Source organism: Stigmatopora argus, chromosome 12 (assembly GCF_051989625.1).
Source record: "Stigmatopora argus isolate UIUO_Sarg chromosome 12, RoL_Sarg_1.0, whole genome shotgun sequence".
In the NCBI taxonomy this organism is placed as follows: Eukaryota; Metazoa; Chordata; class Actinopteri; order Syngnathiformes; family Syngnathidae; genus Stigmatopora; species Stigmatopora argus.
Genome location: NC_135398.1, coordinates 11,116,206 through 11,128,546, shown reverse-complemented (window position 1 = coordinate 11,128,546; position 12,341 = coordinate 11,116,206). Strand labels below are relative to the sequence as shown.

The 12,341-nt window shown below is 39.6% G+C and overlaps 1 long non-coding RNA gene across 1 annotated transcript in view; it reads left to right on the top strand.

Annotated features, from left to right (window-relative positions):
• The first annotated feature begins 2,308 nt into the window (after positions 1-2,308).
• The window catches only part of LOC144085775 (uncharacterized), a 78,991-nt gene continuing 68,958 nt past the window's right edge, over positions 2,309-12,341 (top strand). Inside the window, exons 1-2 of the long non-coding RNA XR_013304257.1 lie at positions 2,309-2,443; positions 5,054-5,118. This is a non-coding gene — a long non-coding RNA (uncharacterized LOC144085775). The remainder of the gene's footprint in view (positions 2,444-5,053; positions 5,119-12,341) is intronic.

Here is a 12,341-nt window from a genome sequence, read left to right as displayed (position 1 = left end):
TGGAAGACATATAAGACCGCTGATAATCTCCCTCGATCTGGGGCTCCATGCAAGATCTCACCCCATGGTGTCAAAATGATAATAAGAACGGTGAGCAAAACTCCTAGAACCACACGGGGGGACCTAGTGAATGACCTACAGAGAGCTGGGACAGCTGCCAGGGATTCAAATCTTGCACTGCCAGACGTGTCGCCCTGCTGAAGCCAGTACACATCCAGGCCTGTCTGCGGTTCGCTAGAGAGCATTTGGATGATCCAGAAGAGGACTGGCAGAATGTGTTTTGGTCAGATGAAACCAAAATAGATTTTTTTGGTAGAAACACAGGTTCTCGTGTTTGGAGGGTAAATAATATTGAATTGCATCAGAAGAACACCATACTCACTGTGAAGCATGGGGTGGAAACATCGTGCTTTGGGGCTGTTTTTCTGCAAAGGGACCAGGACGACTGATCTGTGTAAAGGAAAGAATGAATGGGGCCATGTATCGGGAGATTTTGAGTGAAAATCTTCCATCAGCAAGGACATTGAAGATGAGACGTGGCTGGGTCTTTCAGCATGGCAATGATCCCAAACTTACAGCGAGGGCAACAAAGGAGTGGCTTTGTAAGAAGCATTTCAAGGTCCTGGAGTGGCCTAGCCAGTCTCCAGATGTCAACCCCATAGAAAATCTGTGGAGGGAGTTGAAAGTCCGTGTTGCCCAACAATAGCCCCAAAACATCACTGCTCTAGAGGAGATCTGCATAGAGGATTGGGCCAAAATACCAGCAACAGTGTGTGAAAAGCTTGTGAAGAGTTACAGAAAACGTTTGGCCTAAGTTATTGCCAACAAAGGGTACATAAAGTATTGAGATGAACTTTTCCACCATGATATGCTAATTTATTCTTTAAAAATCAAACAATGTGATTTTCTGGTTATTTTTTCCACATTCTGTCTCTCATGGTTGAGGTTTACCCATGTTGACAATTACAGGCCCCTCTAATCTTTTCAAGTAGGACAACTTGCACAATTGGTGGTTGACTAAATACTAGTTTTTTAAAGAACTCCTAGTATTTTGAGTGCAGGGTAAAAAAAATTGCTAAGCCATGAAAACACTGGCAAACTGCAAGCGGATGCAATTACTTTTCCAGAAGCCCCAACTATACATCATAGAAGGCTGCTTCCAGTCACCAAGTCAGTCAGTCAAGGTAGATGCTCAGTTTTGACGTTGTGAAGTGGTGCGTGGCAAAGGAGCACACCACATTCTCGTGTGAACTCCACACAAACATTCATCTACTCACACCCTGGCAGGGTTCGTGGGCAGCCTTGCAACACGAGGAAGCAGTGGCGGCGGCGGAGGCCTCGTCCTCACCGCAGACACACGAGAGCGGGCTTTCCCTTGACGGATGGTTTGGATTCTCAGGGGATCGAGTCGGCCTTGACGCCTTGTTTGTGGGCCGTGCGTGACAGCCTCGGTGGCTGCTCAGTCAACAAAGGAGACGGCGATTGTAGGCTGCAAAGGCACTCATGTGGGCAGCCTGGCGCTCCACAATGTGGAGCCATGTGACTTTGAAGACCAACACTCAGGAGGGAATCGTTCTTGGGAAACTTATTCACTTTCCACCCATTTGGATCTGAATAAGTTGTCGTTTTCCAGAAATGAGTAAATTGCAGGAATTTCTGGCAAACTTACTGTGTCCTACTCATGAACACTTCACCTGGCATTGTGTCCAACATGAGACAAAAATCTACTGGCGTAACATTCCAAGATGTAGCGATGTGACTGTAAAATATTGACAGACAGTAATACAATATTGCTCTGCTCCTAATTTTAGAGGAGCTGCAAGGATGCTCTTTTTACAGCCTCTCATGACATTCAGATGTTTATACAATGAACCCATTCACATTGAAACGTGCAAAATTGTGTTTTATTTAAACAGACCTGAACTTTGTTTCCCTGTACCTCAAAAGTCACACTCTGTTGAAATTGCAGATTTTCAAATGTTGAGTTTCATGAATATACTAAGTTTTACAAGTTTTAGCCAAGTAAATGTGTGACTTAAGACTGGCTCAGGTCAAGTCATACGTGAGCGAAGGCAACATTCCCGGTCCAACAAATACATTAAAGTAAATTGGAATTATAGTCTTAATACATTCATTAAAATCTCTTTATTTTATGTGGTGAGTCCAACAGCCAGCCTTCGCAGTGACTGCGTTAGTTCTTTTACTGGCGGGGCCCCCCAGAAACGTCTGTTTTTAGTGGCTGCCATAACAAATGGAAACACTTAACTTCATCCATCTATCCATTTTCTATACCCTCTATCCTATTCAGGGTCGCATCTGATCTGGAGTCAAACTCAGCTGACTTGACGTAAAAGCTGCATGATAGAGACGGACGATTCCCGTTCACATTTACGTCATCGGCACGGAGTGGGTAGTCAACCCACGCTGCCTGCACTAGAGTCAGGTGAGTCTACCGCCACCCCATCAGTAATTGAAACTGCATAACTCCCACAATATAATGTCCTTCCAACCAGTGCAACAATGTAGTAATCCCTGGCCGGCTACTAACGGTACAAATTTGAGAATTAAATGTCAAAACATCTTGGAATTTACGATTCTGAAGACTTTGGACTGTGTGAACTCTGAGAATGGGACAAAGGCAATCATATCGGGGTTATTGCTCCAGCGTTCAGCTTGATTCAAATTAAAGATGTGCTTCCTCAACCCTCCCACCTCACTAGATAAAAAGTCTTTCTCAGTTAGTGTTCAAAATAAATAAGCAGGCCACTGATCCGCTTTGGAGTCATTCAAAACAGATAACAGAAGAATAGTGTTTCCTGAGTGAGCCACATAAAACATACACTGCAGTGGGGTCACACCTAATTAACTTTTACATACTGTTCAATTTCCGTACACACATCATGTGTTCTGGGTCAGTTCTAACCAGGGCTAGGAATATCCTCACAAAAAAAACGTCATATCTCTTCCAACTGTATTTCCTTCAACTCCTTTTCCATTTTTTCCAAAGCAAAGCTCCCCACAAGGCAGCCCATTTTACAACATTTTGGTATTTCTTAAAGATAAACAGAATATTTTTTCTGTTGAACAAAAGTACCATACTGATTATAATTGCTGGTGAATGAAGACTATTTTCATTCGCCAGGGAAAAAGTTTGTTTCCAACTTGTTGCTTTCTTTAGCAATCTTCACTTTCTGTCATGTAAATACATTAATTACATTATACCAGCATTATGGCAGTTTCACACTTTTACCATATGCATAATTAACCTACCATTTTTTTTCCTGTGCGAATACTAGCTGGTTTCAGTCTGACCACCTGTATAAAAAATGACATAATTTTGTGGATCACTTACAGCAAGGTTGTCAGACTCGGGTTGGTTCGCGGGCCGCTTTAACGTCAACTTGATTTCACGTGGGCTGGACCATTTTAGATATAATATTTAGATATTTTTAATAAATTGATTAAAAACTGGATTAAAAGCCTTGAATATTCAGTTTTTTATAGATCTAAAACACTGTTCATTTTAGCTTTTTTTTAAATATATTTTTAGATTTTACAAAATGACTTTTGAACTAAAAACACAGAAAAAAAATGATTAAAACATTACAATTATTGATTTAAAAGGGGAAAAAATCAGGAAATTTAATATACATCTATACTCTTCATTTTAATTTGATCCTAAAACAGAAAGTCGGCACTCATGATTTACTTTCCCGGGCCACACAAAATGATGCGGCGGGCCAGATTTGGCCCCCGGGCCGCCACTTTGACACATGTTATTTACAGCATAACAATCAACTTTCATGATGAAATACTGATATATTTATTTCAGGTGATCATGTGTCATGATTATGATTAAGTCATTGATGTCAACTTTCCTGAAGGTTAATTTGAACTTTAACTCCGTCAAAGATGCTGCGCTGAAATTATATAGATTATTTTAAAAAATCAGCTTGTTGTTGAAATAACTTTAACACCATCGCTTAAAGAAAAAGGACAGGGAAAAAAAGACAAAAGACAGAGACTTGCCTCATCGATACACACAACTCTAAACATTTACCAAAACATTAGTTATTTTAGCTAGTGGAGACGAACTGCCACTTTTAACGATTTCGGAAAAAATAGTCGTAAGCAATGCTCAATAGATTAAAAGTGCTTTTTCACCATTTCGTGCCTAAGAATCTCTTTCCATAATTTCAAGGTTTTGTTTTACTGGACAACTCCTATTTTATGGAAAACCCTTCCGCAATCCCACATGCTTTGCAACTACGGGGGAAGCCGCCAGAAACTCTGTAACCAGAGATGATGGAATGGAGTACACGCACGTACACAAAGGAACGTAGGTATGAAACAACATAGATGACCAGATGTTTACCCAGCCTGACTATAACCGGCTTGGTTGCTCGAGGTCTGCGTTGAACCTTTGACCATGCGACCACGAAGGCCGGCAAACAACTAGGTGTCCCTGCAAACAGGAAGCACAGTGTCCCTCAATCAGGAATCTTCACTTTTCTATCGGAAGCCGTGCCTGGTTCCAATTAAAGAATTGAATATCAAAGGCGATGGCTTCCATTTTAATGTGCATTCTTTACCCGTTTCCCCGGTTTATTTGGACAGCAAATTTGTGGGTGGGGCCCTCGACTAATTGGTATGGGAAACTTGCACCTGTGGTCGACCGATGTTTTGAGAGTCCAGAGCGTCGAAATATTTGGAAGCGGCAGCCTGGCTTTTTGTGTGAAAAACAATTCCAGACGGCATGTGATGTGGAAGATTTTCTGGAACAATACGGCGACCCGGCGGTTAGGAGTTTTCCGATATTTGATTTCAAAGCGAGGCCCATATAATTTGTCATTCATCGTGAAGCCTTTGAACAACGTACTTGCTCTCACACAACTGGCCCTAAAGACTTCATGGTGGTTCCACTAGTTGCGGCAATACATTCATGGCTGCTCCACTAGGCATGATGTCATGCTGTTTAAAAACCCAACATTTTTTGTTCAATCGATTCCGCTTTTGAACTCATGAAAGTTCATTTTAATGCTTTTCTCATTAGGTTGCCGATGAGCCCATTCACATTCCCACTTGTTGAAAATTCCTGTGAACTCCGCTGAACTTTGGGTAAGTACAAAAAATTGTTTGTTATGGCTGTACCCTTTTCAAGCAAGATTCAGTCACATAGTTTGAGCACTATCCAATGTAGTTTTTCCTGGTCTACCTTAGCTCTCGATAAAGCTATGGTCTTCTTGTCCTTGTTGTTCTGATTTGATTCGTTCAAAAATCAAAAGCACTCCAAGGTGGATGATATTGTACTGTATTATAAGTATCATGCTAAAATCCTAAAGTGAGGTCTAGTAATATCGTCGCTGCTAAGCAACGTGGTCCTGGTTGCAGTGTTTGTAGTGGATTCAACATGTGTGCTTGACTGACTTAGCAACAGTAACATGTTTCTTTTGCCCTTTAGCCACAGAAGTGTATGACTAATTAAGATTATTATGGAGCCACACATATTCCAGACTATTGTTGCTTTGAATTACGCCAAGTTCTGAGATCATTAACTGGATTTTAAACGTATAAATTTCATAATTTCATTTTGGCACATCCTCTTCTGGGGAATTTGAAGAATACAGATGTAAATATTGGACAGACAAGGTCAGAAATGCATGGCTTTTCACACAAACCTGAGGGAAAATGTGCAGAAAATCTATAAAGAAGGATTCATCCAGAAAAGTAGTATTTGTCTTTGCTGCATGCATTTCGATCAATATTCAATTTCTAGTATTTATATATGAATATATATATATGAATATATATATACATATATATACATATATATATATACATATATATATATATATATATATATATATATATATATATATACATACATATATATATATATATATATATATATATATATATATATATATATATATATATATATATATATATATATATATATATATATATATATATATATAATAGACATCATAGACAGTATACCATGAGTTGAGTGATATTATGCACATTGGTTTCTTTCAACTGAAAGACGCTGGTGGGAAAAAGGTAATATATTTCTTATCTTAGAGAGGCCTTGAGACTTCTTTCATCTTGCAGCCTCCTCATTGTTCCCACTGAGTGTCCACAGCCTTGTTTTTACTCCCAGTCATGCAGCTGCACAACTCCCTGACAAATAACAAACTTTGCAAGCACTTAGTTATTTCTCTTATGGCTTTAGTTGACGTAGGCACAGTTTATTAGCTTGTATGTCTTTGTAATGTGTGGCTTTATCTTAAGGTTTTGAGCTATGGTTGTGTTTGAAGCGCTTTACACTGTCTGTTAACTGTTCTTTGAATTGTGTTATTCTCCACGCGCTGTCATCATTTACAATGACAATAACTAGACTTGTGGAAAAGTATCAGTATATTACTGTATCGATCCGTTCATATATTCTTATTCATGTTCATTTTTCAGTCTACTGCACTGTGGATTTTTTTTTTACACATGATTCTTACTGGTTTCATCTATTGAAATGTAAGCATTTTCAAAGCCATTTTATATAATTTATTGCCAATTCCAGACTGAAATCCACCCCCACCCCAACTCCACTCCTATAATATCTGTCAGGCACAATTTCATGCATTGTAGTGTAATTTAAAATATTACAAATGTAAGATCTACCAGGGTAAATCCAAAACCTTTTTAGGATTAGTAAATGTAACACTTTTGAGACAGTTTAAGGCCATTTGATTGTATATGTATTTTTTCCAACAAACAGTGGTGCAGCATAACAGCTTTACTGCGTTTTTGATGAAAGAGGTGATTGGATGGCTGAGCCAAGCATGTATATAATATGTACATAGCCTTGTGCGTCATGTACGTCCTCTGTGGTTTTTGGTGGAAGAGGGGCAGATCTCAAAGTGATTGCACAGTTCTGTCATTAGTGGCAAGCTTTGAGCGTCAAATTACAGGGCTCGGTCATTAGGCACTGCTCACATCTGCAAACAGCGGCATGCCTTTACTGTATGGCCCATTAGTCACTCAATTCCTTTTTGGGACCAGATGACAGTAAAATAAAGCACACTCAACTTATTTAGCATGTTCATACTGTTGTTCATATTATGGCTATTGCTCATCGTGGTTGTGTGTGTTTGGGAGAAGGTGGTTTCGTGATGGGATGTCTAACGACGGCAACAAAACATAGTCTCAGGGTAGTTACTGCAGGCTGAGAACGATCTGTGGGGGTTTACGATAATGACACTGCTCAGGTATATCGCGGGACGTTGGCTACTTGAAAAGTAGCTCTTTGCACCAAAAATGTTGGGGACTACTGCTCTAAAGCAACCTTTCTACCTGACCCCATGGGTCATGCTTCATATGTGACAGGGGTACTTGTATACTGTAGTCTTTACATCACTTCTAAAGTAATGATTGAATCATTTAGGTTAGGTTAGGTAAGAACTTTATTTCATCCCGTATTCGGGAAATTTCTTGGTTGCTGTAGCAAGACAGACACAAGACACACAAGACATTGTAGATCTAGTTAAAAAAACTGGAGCCACACAAAGTCCACAAGTTGGGGACCTTCTGCAGGCTGAGACTGAGGTTACCGCACAGTCCCTTAAAGGTTTTAAAGATCATCTTCCTTGCCTAGATCCTCCTAAGCTGTCCTATCACCATTTAAGACACGTAAATGTTCACACAAATTTTAAAATATGCTGAAATACATAACAGTAACATGCATTTATTTCATGTTGGAAAGTTTGAGTCATGTTTACACATTTTAATAATAATTGAATAATACTTTATTTAGGGTAAGTTTGAAAATATTAAGGGCAATCAAAGAAGAGGATGGTTGAGTGGCTCGGTTTGACTAACACGAGTGGTTGATTCACATTTTAAACCTAACCTTTAAACTTTCCCAAGTGACGTCATTTTATTTTAAGTTTTTTTTTTTTTTTGAAGGGTGGGGGCAGACCACTTTAGACCGCAGGCCATCAGTGAATGTCCTGAATCTCCCAATAGTCAGTCCAGGCTACAGTTAAATTTGACTGGCATGGATGAGTTAAAATGAGGAAATGTTCGCTCCTAGCATGCTATTGTCAGACACAGTGGGGGAACTGAGCGCAGTAACTTGTTATTTTAATGATGTCCTCCTGCGTTCATGTGATGGATGTGGGCCACACAAGTAGATTTACACTATGTGCAGCTCTACACCAGCCAACATCAGCTTTGCTTGTAATTTTTCGCCTGCATGGATAATGTGAGCACTACACTACATGATCATCTTTAAAAACTAGATGTATAAAAACCGCAACTGGCACTTTTTATTCGAAAGTGTTCCAGTCCCTCGAAAGAAAATGCTAAGTTAAGTGTAAAACATACTTTTGGAGGCTTTAAATTGTGTGGTTCCTCCACAGATTGGTATGTAATCGAAAAGAAAGGTAATTTGTAAAACACAGACTGAAACAGAAAAAATGTTTGGTAGCTCAGTACAAATGTGTGTGATACTCGTTAGTTAAATACAATTATAAAGATGAATATAATTCACGAAACAATGCTTAACCCATGTAGGAAGCACAATGTCCAAGGGATCATATTTCAGTGTTCTTGATTGTGTTAGAGATGTTCAGTGGATTTGGACGCAGAGAGCTGGCAGTGAAATACGTATCATGTTTCAGTGCCATTGACGAGGGTTGGCAGTGCTCATTGGATTCTTTCTGCATCATTGGCAGCCAATGACTTAACAAAGGATTTATGATAGCGACAGATTTAACCTTGACTTGGTTATTTGTCTTTGCATTTATAACCATGGGGAAACATTACAAACTCAAGTCGAGCAGCGTCACACAATAGATTGTGTTCACTGTGTACTTCATGGCTTTAAATTTTGATTAACTGCCTCTTGGCTATGAGTTATGGAGCTAATTTGTTATCCTGTGAAAATGAGAAAGCATGTCTCTGGGGGGACTCTCCTAACTTTATAGACTACAGATGTTTCTGTCTTTTGTAATCAACTGATTTGACATGTTGACCCTTTGAGCACTTTAGTTGACATTTAGCTCATGAGCAAACTTCATCATGCGTTGCAAAGTACAAACGGGTCACTTCGATTGCCGCGCTCAATTGACGTCAGGGCTAACGTAGCGTGTACGCTCATTAATATTACCTTACACTGCAAATTTTCTTTTATATTTAACATTTAGCTCCATCTTTCCATCACAAGAAAACAATCAGTGCTGTCCCCCTCTCCTGTAATTAGATGCTCTGCTGGGACTTGTGGGGTTATGGAATACACATACAAAAGCAGTCATGACATGATTTGGACAAATATACACTCGGATGTTGATGACACCATGACTCCAAACCCCTTAAAAGTAAATCCAGGAGAAAATAAGTGGCGGGTAATTTCCTTTGAGATGCGTAAACGATTAAAATGTGCGATGCGCCCTTGAATCTTGGCTTCTCATTCAGCGTGACAACCAACTCATTCCCGTTAATTGACGGTACAGTCATGTTTCCAGTGTCTCTGGCTGACAGTCTACAGAGCTGCATACATGGTTAATTGGTCACGCAGCAGCGGAATGACCTTAAGTTTACATGCAGGCACTCAGAAGACCTTGGAGAAAGATAGAGACCTTCACCCTTTTATTTGTCTTTGGGAGTCACATATGACTTGTTTCCCGTAAAAATTAAATAGCCTTTCTTCAGTCTCACATATTTAATCTTTTCAATGATGAAGTTCAATCAGAGCTGAACTTTGTCGATCACCAGAAATTTGAAACACCACCTTTGGTTTTTCCATATGAAGAAGACTTCTCTACAAATCAGGAGTCAGAGGTTAATTTTGCCTTCCTCTTCAAACCATAGGTTGAAAAGTATTCTAAAACTTAGCTTCATTCATTTTTTCTTTACCGATTTTCCTCACAAGGCTTGCAGGGGGTGGTGGAGCCTATCCCAGCCAACTATGGGCACCAGGCAGAGGACACCATGAATTGGTGGCCAGCCAATCGCAGGGCACTAGGAGATGGACAACCATTCACACTAACACTCATACCTATGTGCAATTTAGAGTGTTCACCCAGCCTACCCTGCATGTTTTTGGGATGTGGGAGGAAACCGGAGTACCCGGAGTAAAATCGTGCAAGCCCAGGAGAACATGCAAACACCACACAGTGAGGACACACCTGGGATCGAAACCTCGACCGCAGAACTGTGAGGCCCATGCACTAACCATGCGTCCAATGGGCTGAAAGTATAATTAATTTATTCAGGTTAATACTTTTGATTAGACTTTGAAGATGCATATTAGATTAGATAAAATCATAAATATTGTTCATTATAGTTATTATGTTATGGTTGGATTTAAGGGTTTATAGTTACGTTTTGGTTTATTTTCAGTGTTTGGGTTAGGAATAAGTGTCACTTTTATTATTAGCCAGTGTGTATGTAGACTTTATGGTTGGGATAAGTTGGATGACTGTTTAAAAATACTTCCATCAGACTCGGGTTGCCCTGAAACTCTGATGAGAAAATGCGAGTTAGCCATTTACCCTGGCAAACAAAGTTTGAATGATGTGGTCCCTCAACCTTAGCAGATATATCCTCCCACTTCTAACTCCAGCCATGGGCAGTGGAGACGAGAGCATGAAGAGCTCCAAGTTGAACATGAGTGGAGGGGAATTTAGATCCAGGCAGCAACGAGGGAAGCCGTGTTGCACGTGGGGAGGTTACACTCCATTTGCACCATGTTCTAATTACGAGAGAACAAGTCGATAATGTCTGACTGCCTTTTGGCAATGGGATGTGCCAACATAAGCCATTCCTTGCTTGCCGTTGTCCAGGCCTGAAGAATACCTTCACACTGCCCGGACCCCCCCAGCTTCATCTTGCATTTAATTCATAAGTGCTCTGGGAAGTTGGACGTTATAACCCATCAGTCATATGTGCATACAGAAAGCCAGCATGTCTTGTGTAGACTGTTTCAATCCAGGATGGACAAAGTACTCTGTAATGTTATTTTTTTCAACATACTGATGGTTTCTATTAGTGGAAAATAATATTGGTATGATAGGCACTGCTACCAAATGAACACCCTGCCCCTTATGTTCATTAGTTTAAATCATTATGGCATGCTTCAACTGAAACACTGCACTAAGATTTTCACATTCAACAAAATTGTATTTGTTTGATTCAATACTTGCTGAATAGATAACATTTAAATGAATTAGCCTGGTGGTGCGAACAGGCACTAAAGAAAAGAGGCCAGAGTTCAGGATTGCTTTATAATCTCTACAACCAAGACGATTTTCATTTCGAGGAGAATAATGAAGGATCCTATCCTTCGCTTAAAACAACTAAGGCCTAAGGAACCGCATATTAAATGTAATGTTCCAGCTTGCACTCATCTATCATCCGCACCCAGTTTGGAGGCTTCCCTCGTAAAGACATGGAAAAACCTTCCTTATTTTCATAATTGGGCTGATATTTCCTCCCTTGTGACAAAATTAAAGGGTCTCGTAATGGAGGCGGTAACAGGGGTAAAATTGCACTTTCGGAACGGAACCTTTGATTTTTGAGGAAGCAGTAAACCCAAAGTTGACAGTGATTAACACGAAAAACACGCGCTGCCGTGGCAACCAATCAGCGCGGCGCCAAATGTCGAAACTTTGGTGTTACATTTTGGTCTTACCTTGAAATTATGTTAATTGTTTACTTCATGCTTAGTGAATAACTGTAATTCAGCTTTAAACACAGGTTGCAGATGGGCCGATGTTACATGGAATTTACTGGAAACTTTGCAGCAGTTAAAGTAAAAATAGTGCTATAAATTTGAATAGAAATTCTCTTTCAGATGGGCATGTGACAGAAAATGGACATTTGAATCTCTTATAGTATAGAAATGTGAATTAATTAAGTGAACATTAGTGTTTGGTAAGAAACGCAATGATAAATTTGACTTGCTGGTTTGTTAAAGATGTATACATGGTAAAAGTATTATTTTCTGACGTGTTAGACGCATTAATCCCCAAGTAAAACTACAATGCAGACTTTTACTTTCTTTTGGCTGTTGCCTCGATTCTTTGTGTGCTTTAGAAGGAGGGCAACAATAAATTTTAGAATGAGACAGACACTGAAACAGACCCATAAAAACAGGGTGTAAATTGTTCTACAATTATTTATCCTTGGGCTGTTTAGATAAAACCATATCACAGACATGTTGTGAAGACACCTGGGGAACTGCTCTAAAATGTGGAGATAACTCCTTTGTGGTCTTAAATATGATCTGACAGATACTTAAATGTGTAATCACTACATGACTATCATAAAAACTTGATTACTCT